The sequence below is a fragment of the Salvelinus namaycush genome, chromosome 3 (genome assembly GCF_016432855.1).
Source record: "Salvelinus namaycush isolate Seneca chromosome 3, SaNama_1.0, whole genome shotgun sequence".
In the NCBI taxonomy this organism is placed as follows: Eukaryota; Metazoa; Chordata; class Actinopteri; order Salmoniformes; family Salmonidae; genus Salvelinus; species Salvelinus namaycush.
This window is the reverse complement of record NC_052309.1, coordinates 98,009,048-98,021,594: the sequence shown is the minus strand read 5'-3', so window position 1 is coordinate 98,021,594 and position 12,547 is coordinate 98,009,048. Positions and strand designations below refer to the sequence as shown.

General features: G+C 45.2%; 1 protein-coding gene across 1 annotated transcript in view; it reads left to right on the top strand.

The window, feature by feature from the left end:
* The window catches only part of LOC120043843 (septin-9-like), a 149,772-nt gene that overhangs the window by 864 nt on the left and 136,361 nt on the right, over window positions 1-12,547 (top strand). The gene's annotated exons all lie outside the window — the stretch shown is intronic.

Sequence of the window (12,547 nt, the reverse complement as noted above, 5' to 3'; positions counted from 1 at the left end):
GGTAACCCGTTTATAACAGCAATCAGGCACTTCGGGGGGTTGTGGTATATTATGGCCAATATACCACGGCTAAGGGCTGTTCTTAGCACGACGCAACGTGGAGTGCCTGGATACAGCCCTTAGCCGTGGTATATTGGCCAAATACCACAAACCCTGAGGTGCCTTATTACTTAAAGGTAGTTGATCATCAAGTTACCCTTGTTGTGAATTTCCCCTTTCAAAGAGCCACACATGGAGCCAGGCGTGGCCATTTCTGTTAGTCTTTGACTAAACAATGTCTGACTATTGACAATAGTTAAGTCTGTCTGTATTCTTGCTGTCAAATAATTCACAAGATGTTTGAAAGCTTTGTCGTGAATGGCAAAGTACTAACAAGAGCCATTAGTGAACTTACCTGACCTCTAATCTGTTGGTATAATGAGAGGTGCTTTTCAAGGTCTGAACATCACACAATGGCCAAAGATACTTAATGAAAACCTCAAGAAGAATATGATGTTTACTTGCAGTATGGTCTCTATGTATCATTGTATGTAGATTAGAGATGAATAATACATTGATGTGGTAGAGTGTGTTTCCATTTGAGATAATGTTGTCTCTTGACAGTTTGGTTGCAAATCCAGTTGATTGACAGGTTGATGGACCTCTCACCACTGCTTCCTCTCCACTGCCCTGCAGAAAGACAAGGGTTGTGTCCAGCAACACTATTCATTTGTTTCACCAATGGACGGATGTGAACATGTCATCTTCTCCATGTACTTACTATGACTGTGATATGTGGTCGTCCCAACTAGCTATCTTAAAATGAAGGCACTAACTGTAAGTCTCTCTGGACAAGCGTGTCTGCTAAATGACTCAAATGTCAAATGTAAATGTATTGTGGTATACAATATACAGCCCTCATCAGATTACTTCATATCTGGTCTATAGGTGATGAGGATTGGCTAACAGATCGTCTGCTCTGGTCCTAAATGTCTGCCGTCAGAATGTGTGCCAGTGAGGTGCCATACATGGGTGGTGGATGAGGAAAGTTACTCTCGAAGAGCCTTGGAGACGAGGTGTTATATCCATCCATCCATCCATCCATCCATGATACTCAGCATGGAGACGAGGTGCTATATTCATTCCATCCATCAATGATACTCAGCATGGAGACAAAGTGTTATATCCATCCATCCATGATACTCAGCATGTAGACGAGGTGCTATATTCATCCATCCATCCATGATACTCAGCATGTAGACAAGGTGCTATATCCATCCATCCATCCATCCATGATACTCAGCATGTAGACGAGGTGCTATATTCATCCATCCATCCATGATACTCAGCATGTAGACGAGGTGCTATATTCATCCATCCATCCATGATACTCAGCATGGAGACGAGGTGCTATATTCATCCATCCATCCATGATACTCAGCATGTAGACAAGATGCCATATCCATCCATCCATCCATCCATGATACTCAGCATGTAGACGAGGTGCTATATTCATTCCATCCATCCATGATACTCAGCATGGAGACGAGGTGCTATATTCATCCATCCATCCATGATACTCAGCATCGAGACGAGGTGCTATATTCATCCATCCATCCATGATACTCAGCATAGAGACAAGGTGCTATATTCCATCCATCCATCCATCCATGATACTCAGCATGTAGACGAGGTGTTATATTCCATCCATCCATCCATGATACTCAGCATGTAGACAAGGTGCTATATTCATCCATCCATCCATCCATGATACTCAGCATGGAGACAAAGTGTTATATTCATTCATCCATCCATCCATGATACTCAGCATGTAAACGAGGTGCTATATTCATTCCATCCATCCATGATACTCAGCATGGAGACAAGGTGCTATATCCATCCATCCATGATACTCAGCATGGAGACAAGGTGCTATATCCATCCATCCATGATACTCAGCATGGAGACAAGGTGTTATATTCATTCCATCCATCCATGATACTCAGCATGTAGACGAGGTGCTATATTCATCCATCCATCCATGATACTCAGCATGTAGACGAGGTGCTATATTCATCCATCCATCCATCCATGATACTCAGCATGTAGACGAGGTGCTATATTCATCCATCCATCCATCCATGATACTCAGCATGTAGACAAGGTGCTATATTCATCCATCCATCCATCCATGATACTCAGCATGGAGACAAAGTGTTATATTCATTCATCCATCCATCCATGATACTCAGCATGTAAACGAGGTGTTATATTCATTCCATCCATCCATGATACTCAGCATGGAGACAAGGTGCTATATCCATCCATCCATGATACTCAGCATGGAGACAAGGTGTTATATTCATTCCATCCATCCATGATACTCAGCATGGAGACAAGGTGTTATATTCATCCATCCATCCATCCATGATACTCAGCATGGAGACAAGGTGCTATATTCATCCATCCATGATACTCAGCATGGAGACAAGGTGCTATATACATCCATCCATGATACTCAGCATGGAGACACGGTGCTATATTCATTCCATCCATCCATGATACTCAGCATGGAGACACGGTGCTATATTACATCCATCCATGATACTCAGCATGGAGACAAGGTGCTATATCCATCCATCCATGATACTCAGCATGGAGACAAGGTGTTATATTCATTCCATCCATCCATGATACTCAGCATGGAGACAAGGTGCTATATTCATTCATCCATCCATCCATGATACTCAGCATGGAGACAAGGTGCTATATTCATCCATCCATGATACTCAGCATGGAGACAAGGTGCTATATCCATCCATCCATGATACTCAGCATGGAGACAAGGTGCTATATTCATCCATCCATGATACTCAGCATGGAGACAAGGTGCTATATTCATCCATCCATGATACTCAGCATGGAGACAAGGTGCTATATCCATCCATCCATGATACTCAGCATGGAGACAAGGTGCTATATCCATCCATCCATGATACTCAGCATGGAGACAAGGTGCTATATCCATCCATCCATCCATGATACTCAGCATGGAGACAAGGTGCTATATTCATCCATCCATGATACTCAGCATGGAGACAAAGTGTTATATTCATTCCATCCATCCATGATACTCAGCATGGAGACAAGGTGCTATATTCATCCATCCATCCATCCATGATACTCAGCATGGAGACAAGGTGCTATATCCATCCATCCATCCATGATACTCAGCATGGAGACAAGGTGCTATATCCATCCATCCATCCATGATACTCAGCATGGAGACAAGGTGTTATATTCATTCCATCCATCCATGATACTCAGCATGGAGACAAGGTGCTATATCCATCCATCCATCCATGATACTCAGCATGGAGACAAGGTGCTATATCCATCCATCCATCCATGATACTCAGCATGGAGACAAGGTGCTATATCCATCCATCCATCCATGATACTCAGCATGGAGACAAGGTGCTATATCCATCCATCCATGATACTCAGCATGGAGACAAGGTGCTATATTCATTCCATCCATCCATGATACTCAGCATGGAGACACGGTGCTATATTCATTCCATCCATCCATGATACTCAGCATGGAGACAAGGTGCTATATCCATCCATCCATCCATGATACTCAGCATGGAGACAAGGTGTTATATCCATCCATCCATGATACTCAGCATGGAGACAAGGTGTTATATTCATTCCATCCATCCATGATACTCAGCATGGAGACAAGGTGTTATATTCATTCCATCCATCCATGATACTCAGCATGGAGACAAGGTGCTATATCCATCCATCCATGATACTCAGCATGGAGACAAGGTGTTATATTCATTCCACCCATCCATGATACTCAGCATGGAGACAAGGTGTTATATCCATCCATCCATGATACTCAGCATGGAGACAAGGTGCTATATTCATCCATCTATGATACTCAGCATGGAGACAAGGTGCTATATCCATCCATCCATGATACTCAGCATGGAGACAAGGTGCTATATCCATCCATCCATGATACTCAGCATGGAGACACGGTGTTATATCCATCCATCCATGATACTCAGCATGGAGACAAGGTGCTATATTCATCCATCTATGATACTCAGCATGGCTGGTCATTCTCCCTGTGTTGTTCCTCTCCCCTCCTGACTATGTTTAACCTCCATGTGTGAACACCTGCTGTAGCCTGTATCTGTACGAAGCCTGTATCCAGCATCACGTTTCACCCCTAATGGTGGTTCACTCACTCACCCAATCTTTCACCCTTAATGGTGGCTCACTCACTCACCCAATCTTTCACCCTTAATGGTGGCTCACTCACTCACCCACTCTTCCACCCTTAATGGTGTCTCAGTCACTCACCCACTCTTTCACCCTTAATGGTGTCTCACTCACTCACCCACTCCTAGAACCCACTCTATTTGCTTTAACCTACAGCTTCCGTTCTCTGAGGTTGCATCCCAAATGGCACCCTATTCCCTATATAGTGCACTATTTTTGACAGGGGCCCATAGGGGCTAGGCCATTTGGGGCGCAACCTGAGTCTCCACAGTCTCTAACCCTAAGCCCTTGGCTCTGTGCTGCTCTGTGTAGTGTACACAACCCATTCCCATTGAATGTCTCCTTTCCCAACAACTCCCTTCCCACAGTTTGCATCGGAGCAGGGAGTGCATGTCTGGTCATGTCGTCGTCATCTGTCCTGTTTGTCTCCCGCCGGAACGTGTGCGGAGCTGCTGTCACATTCTGGGCATATTTGTTCAGCTCTGGAGACAGGATATTGACTAATAACAAAGTGGTGGTGGTGTTTGGAGAAGGTTGTCTTCATGATCAGTGTGGGGGTGTTTGGAGAAGGTTGTCTTCATGATCAGTGTGGGGGTGTTTGGAGAAGGTTGTCTTCAGGATCAGTGTGGGGGTGTTTGGAGAAGGTTGTCTTCATGATCAGTGTGGGGGTGTTTGGAGAAGGTTGTCTTCAGGATCAGTGTGGGGGTGTTTGGAGAAGGTTGTCTTCATGATCAGTGTGGTGGTGTTTGGAGAAGGTTGTCTTCATGATCAGTGTGGGGGTGTTTGGAGAAGGTTGTCTTCAGGATCAGTGTGGGGGTGTTTGGAGAAGGTTGTCTTCATGATCAGTGTGGTGGTGTTTGGAGAAGGTTGTCTTCATGATCAGTGTGGGGGTGTTTGGAGAAGGTTGTCTTCAGGATCAGTGTGGGGGTGTTTGGAGAAGGTTGTCTTCATGATCAGTGTGGGGGTGTTTGGAGAAGGTTGTCTTCATGATCAGTGTGGGGGTGTTTGGAGAAGGTTGTCTTCATGATCAGTGTGGGGGTGTTTGGAGAAGGTTGTCTTCATGATCAGTGTGGGGGTGTTTGGAGAAGGTTGTCTTCATGATCAGTGTGGGGGTGTTTGGAGAAGGCTGTCTTCATGATCAGTGTGGGGGTGTTTGGAGAAGGTTGTCTTCAGGATCAGTGTGGGGGTGTTTGGAGAAGGTTGTCTTCATGATCAGTGTGGGGGTGTTTGGAGAAGGTTGTCTTCAGGATCAGTGTGGGGGTGCTTGGAGAAGGTTGTCTTCAGGATCAGTGTGGGGGTGTTTGGAGAAGGTTGTCTTCAGGATCAGTGTGGGGGTGTTTGGAGAAGGTTGTCTTAATGATCAGTGTGGGGGTGTTTGGAGAAGGTTGTCTTCATGATCAGTGTGGGGGTGTTTGGAGAAGGTTGTCTTCATGATCAGTGTGGGGGTGTTTGGAGAAGGTTGTCTTCATGATCAGTGTGGGGGTGTTTGGAGAAGGTTCTTCATGATCAGTGTGGGGGTGTTTGGAGAAGGTTGTCTCCATGATCAGTGTGGGGGTGTTTGGAGAAGGCTGTCTTCATGATCAGTGTGGGGGTGTTTGGAGAAGGCTGTCTTCATGATCAGTGTGGGGGTGTTTGGAGAAGGTTGTCTTCATGATCAGTGTGGGGGTGTTTGGAGAAGGTTGTCTTCAGGATCAGTGTGGGGGTGTTTGGAGAAGGTTGTCTTCATGATCAGTGTGGGGGTGTTTGGAGAAGGTTGTCTTCAGGATCAGAGTGGGGGTGTTTGGAGAAGGCTGTCTTCATGATCAGTGTTGGGGTGTTTGGAGAAGGTTGTCTTCAGGATCAGTGTGGGGGTGTTTGGAGAAGGTTGTCTTCAGGATCAGTGTGGGGGTGTTTGGAGAAGGTTGTCTTCATGATCAGTGTGGGGGTGTTTGGAGAAGGTTGTCTTCAGGATCAGTGTGGGGGTGTTTGGAGAAGACTGTCTTCATGATCAGTGTGGGGGTGTTTGGAGAAGGTTGTCTTCATGATCAGTGTGGGGGTGTTTGGAGAAGGTTGTCTTCATGATCAGTGTGGGGGTGTTTGGAGAAGGTTGTCTTCAGGATCAGTGTGGGGGTGTTTGGAGAAGGTTGTCTTCAGGATCAGTGTGGGGGTGTTTGGAGAAGGTTGTCTTCATGATCAGTGTGGGGGTGTTTGGAGAAGGTTGTCTTCAGGATCAGTGTGGGGGTGTTTGGAGAAGGCTGTCTTCATGATCAGTGTTGGGGTGTTTGGAGAAGGTTGTCTTCAGGATCAGTGTGGGGGTGTTTGGCGAAGGTTGTCTTCAGGATCAGTGTGGGGGTGTTTGGAGAAGGCTGTCTTCATGATCAGTGTGGGGGTGTTTGGAGAAGGTTGTCTTCAGGATCAGTGTGGGGGTGTTTGGAGAAGGTTGTCTTCAGGATCAGTGTGGGGGTGTTTGGAGAAGGCTGTCTTCATGATCAGTGTGGGGGTGTTTGGAGAAGGTTGTCTTCATGATCAGTGTGGGGGTGTTTGGAGAAGGTTGTCTTCATGATCAGTGTGGGGTGTTTGGAGAAGGCTGTCTTCATGATCAGTGTGGGGGTGTTTGGAGAAGGTTGTCTTCATGATCAGTGTGGGGGTGTTTGGAGAAGGTTGTCTTCAGGATCAGTGTGGGGGTGTTTGGAGAAGGTTGTCTTCAGGATCAGTGTGGGGGTGTTTGGAGAAGGTTGTCTTCATGATCAGTGTGGGGGTGTTTGGAGAAGGTTGTCTTCAGGATCAGTGTGGGGGTGTTTGGAGAAGGTTGTCTTCAGGATCAGTGTGGGGGTGTTTGGAGTGGGCTACCATCAGACAATGGGGTTTTGACATCAGAACTGAAACTGTGTGTGGAGATACTGTACAGGGATATGGGTCTGTGTGGGGATGCATACTGTATACACACACACTGTGAGCTGTATGTTTCTCTCAGTATTATTTTACAGTATTTCAGAATGTGTGTGTGTGTGTGTGTGTGTGTGAGAGAGTGCAATGTGCATATTTGTCAGACTGCATTCATCTTAGACTGTAAATCAGGGTGCTCACCTCACACATGCTAGTGTCAGTGTGTGAGTGTCTGACCCTGGTAGCTGAGCCCTGTATGTGGAGCTGCTCTCTGCCTTGTACGCCACTCCCTCAGCCTGGTGGATCAATCAGTAACCTGCACATGAATAACAACCACACAAAGAAGAGGCTAGGACACACACACACACACACACACACACACACACACACACACACACACACACACACACACACACACACACACACACACACACACACACACACACACACACACACACACACACACACACACGCGCGCGCGCGCACACATGCACGCACACCCAGACACACACACACACAGGCTCATAATTTACAGAGCCCACAGCACTGATTTACTCATAATAGGGTATCGCTGGGTCTGGTATGCGCTTTCAAGTCCAACCCCAAACACACTACTACTACCTCTCTGACTTATTGCAAGCACCGCTCTGCATTATGGCTTTTAACATTGTTTATATCCGCAGACAGGCTTAGATTTGCTGTGTGTAAAGATATTATTAGATGGAACTTGAAAGTCAACCTATAAACTCTGTTGAGACACACTATTTGCCCTGTCATCTTGTCAAGTATGCCTAGGATGTCCAAACCATCAATTTGTGTGTGAGAGAGGCCTGTGCTTTAATGGATTATAGGTACTGTATGTAACAGGGAGAGGGATGAGCTCACATGTTATGCATGTGTCTTTGGTGCTCTTCTGTCTGTCGGGCATCCTTTATCTTATAACATACACAAACACACACACACACCTCATCGTCTCCTTTGCCAGTATCTTTAAGAGTTGGGGGCGACACACACACACACACACACACACACACACACACACACACACACACACACACACACACACACACACACACACACACACACACTTCATCGTGTGTCCTTTGCCAGTATCTTTAAGATGGGCGATTTTAGGACTCCTTTAGGTATAATAAATAATTTGGCCTTACTGCTATTAGCCAATAGAAACGCATTGAATAACAGATTCAGACATGGAACAACAGATAGTCAAAAAATAAATCAATCAGGAAATTATTTATTTATATATTTTTACCCATATTTTACAACCAAACTACTTCCATATATAGACTACTGGTCAAAAGTGTGCAAAGCTGTCAATCAAGGCAAGTGGTGGCTATTTGTAGAATCTCAAATATAAAATATATTTGGATTTGTTAAACACTTTTTTGGTTACTACATGATTCCATATGTGTTATTTCATAGATCTGATGTCTTCACTATTATTCAACAATGTAGAAAATAGTCAAAATAAAGAAAAACCCATGAATGAGTAGGTGTTCTAAAACTTTTGACCGGTAGTGTACTTCCATAATTCTTTTTAGCTGGTACCCGGCTACTTTCAGACGTGTCTTGTGAGGCTTGGGGGCTTCCTAGAGCAAAACAACATGTACGCGTTCATGGGAAACTCACCTTTTCATAGAGGGGTCATATTAGCCCAAACTGTTACAGACGCTACAGACAGAAGTTGGCAGATCGACGGTACTGACTTCAGATGAGTCCCATGGCACTTTCTGGATGTCTCAAGGTCTGACAAACACCACTGTAGCTAGGCCACCTTCCACCACAGATACGGATGTGGTGGATTGAGACGCAGCCCGTGCAAAAAAAATGATATCTCTAGCTTAAACAGGCGGATGTTGACGGGGATGATTATGCTGATGAGATGTCCGTGGGAGCCCAGACATGGACAGGGTTTAATGACGTGGTTTATCATCACATCAGAAGGCCTGGTCAGCTTTAAGATAAAGACAACAACTTTGTTTTCCCACTTCTTCTGGATGTTGAGTCTTGTATGGAGAAGAATAGACGACAGCTGAGCTACACTCCGTTTTTCATTCTCCCACTCTGAGAGACAGAGGGAATCTATTCTAGACTACGGCCAGGATTCAATCCGAGCCGTGTTGTAGATCACTTGACATTTACAGGTAATTTCCGATTGGGCTGACAGCCGCACCGTTTACCGTAAATGTGGAAACATTGCCTTTAAATGCTGCATCTCCATCTCTATCTATACTGTATATAGTGTCCCCACTTTCCCCCTGGTCCTGTGATCTACTCTACACACAGTACAGGCCCTAGTCTCCATTTCCTACCATATGCTGTGCTCTATATACTGTATGGAGCCAGGTCTGAAGTGTCCACTCTGTGTTTATCTGGGACTCCAGACAGGAATGCATCTCTGTGATGATAGCTGTCTGTCAGGGGTGTGAGATGATGCCAGGGGAGGGGTTGACTGAGCTGTAACAGATTATGTTAGTGTCTTCTATAGTACATAGTGACACATACTGTATGAGGCCAAGAGCTTTGTCCGTCTGTCTTTTTGTTTCGCTCTCTGTGTCTCACATATCTCTCTTGGTGTCGCAAACATGCATGCACACTCACTCACTCACACACACACATATTTTACCCTCTAACCTTAGATGACCCTATAGTTAATATACTGTAGATAGCCCCCCTCTCAATTCAATTTACAGTTTTTTACAATCACTTTGGCACTGATTTCGGGACCTTTCTCAATAGCAAGGCGACTCTCTCTCTCTCTCTCTCTCTCTCTCTCTCTCTCTCTCTCTCTCTCTCTCTCTCTCTCTCTCTCTCTCTCTCTCTCTCTCTCTCTCTCTCTCTCTCTCTCTCTCTCTCTCTCTCTCTCTCTCTCTCTCTCTCTCTCTCTCTCTCTCTCTCTCTCTCTCTCTCTCTCTCTCTCTCTCTCTCTCTCTCTCTCTCTCTCTCTCTCTCTCTCTCTCTCTCGAATATGGTGGCATTTGGGACACAGTTATTTTTAGTTACTGATCTCTACTCTACCTGCCAAGATGGAAGGCCGATCCATATCTGTTACACTACAAGCCATTGTTTTATACACTGCTCTTACTTCCAGACTGTTTCCCTATTGAGCTCATAAAAACTGGCTTTAAAAATCTGTTTCCATCATGTTGCTTCACTGATATGATTTTTACTGTTTTTGGTGTGATTGTGATAGTTTATCGTGACTGAACACACCTGTGTCAGTAGTGGTGATAAAATCCTGGGTGAGTTTTGATGAGTGAGAGAAAGGCTTGTGTTAAAAGTTTTCAGTTTTCATAAAACCGGTTTTCAAGTTTAAAGGGGCATTATACTCTGAATAAAATTCAAAGTTTGTTAGATGTTTTCTAATGTCCAGATGCGTCCACATCCCATGCCATCGGCTGTGTAGATCCAACTACTGTATATGCCTCAACACCAAATGAATGGAAAATATGAGCACCACAAACCAGGAAACTAGACCTACAAGGAGCTTATCTTTTCCATTCATTTTAGATTGTGGCATGTAGCTCAATCTACACAACAGAAAGCCTGGATGTCAACTTATCCCGACAGAACACCACTTTTGGGTTATGAAAACATCTGACAAACGTAGATTTTGGAGAGGAATGTCCCTTTAACAGCATGAGCTTTATCAGTGCTCACAGGTCTTATTGCCATTTAGAAATTAATCTGAGCCTGGTGCGGTCCAGGGTCATGGTCAGTTCTATTCACAGTCTACTCACGGTCAGTACTATTCACAGTACTATTCACAGTCTACTCACGGTCAGTACTATTCACAGTCTACTCACGGTCAGTACTATTCACAGTACTATTCACAGTCTACTCACGGTCAGTACTATTCACAGTACTATTCACAGTCTACTCATGGTCAGTACTATTCACAGTACTATTCACAGTCTACTCACGGTCAGTACTATTCACAGTACTATTCAGAGTCTACTCACGGTCAGTACTATTCACAGTACTATTCACAGTCTACTCACGGTCAGTACTATTCACAGTACTATTCACAGTCTACTCACGGTCAGTACTATTCACAGTACTATTCACAGTCTACTCACGGTCAGTACTATTCACAGTACTATTCACAGTCTACTCACGGTCAGTACTATTCACAGTACTATTCACAGTCTACTCACGGTCAGTACTATTCACGGTCAGTACCATTCTGTGTGGTCATTACTCAAGGTAGGAGACTTCCAGGTAAAGACCTTATCTGGGATCTGTGGGCTGTGAAAACACATGAAAAAAGACCATCTCTCCAGTCAATTCCCCCTGGTTGTCCATTCCCAGCCTCTGTTTCACAGGCCAGTTGTGAAACTGTGTAAACTCTGCGTGGTGTTTGCAGCATGCTCTGAACATGTGTAATGAGGGCCATAAAAACACAATGGGTCAGATGGATGAGTTGCGGGGAGGAAGGAGGGAGGGATGGATGGGGGAGAAGGGGGGGATGGGGGGTGGGGGGCAGGAGGGTTGGGGGGAGGAAGGAGGGGGGAAGGAGGGAGGGGGATGGGGAAAGGGGGGATGGATCGTGCTCAACTCTGCCCCCCTGCTCAAACAGTGACTAGCCTCCTTTATAAATATAGTCAAGAAGGATCAAGGGCCATTGAGGTGTGTGTGTGTGTTTGTGTGTGTGTGTGCTTGTGTGCACACGCACTAGTGTGAGCGTGTATTACAGGGTCACAGGGTTTAAAGTGCAGGAGACGAGCCCTCTCCACCCATTCCTCTTGTTTTCTCTCCTCAGTCCTCCAGAACCAATAACTCATCGTTTCACATGTTTGACGAGGCCTGCACTTGACCGGTCAGATCACTCAATCACACTACATGACACACTGATTGTTCTGAAGCACGGCTGTTCAGACACTTCAGTTCACTAATAACAAAGGACTGGGGAAGTACCAAAGGAAGCTTTATTGTTCATATGAAAACATGAAAATGCTTCACCTGTATAACCGTCGGGGGAAAAATGTGGTTAAGCTGTTGTGAAACAGTGTGTGGTATTTGTGTGTTAAACTTTACCACCTAGCCCTGATACATGGCTGTTGAATCCTAGGTGACGTCTAAGAGGGAGTCAACAGCCATGTGGCAGGGCTATTTACCACCATGAAACCTACATACCACCATCATAAACCTGACATATTGTAACTGATTTGTAGCAGTCCCTCAGAGTTAAGAGGGCCATTCTAGCTTTGTGTGAGGAGATTCACATGACACCTGTATGAGGCCACACCTATCTCTGAGTAGAGTTGTGGAGATGGCCACACCTGTCTCTGAGTAGAGTTGTGGAGAAGGCCACACCTGTCTCTGAGTAGAGTTGTGGAGATGGCCACACCTGTCTCTGTGTAGCGTTGTGGAGAAGGCCACA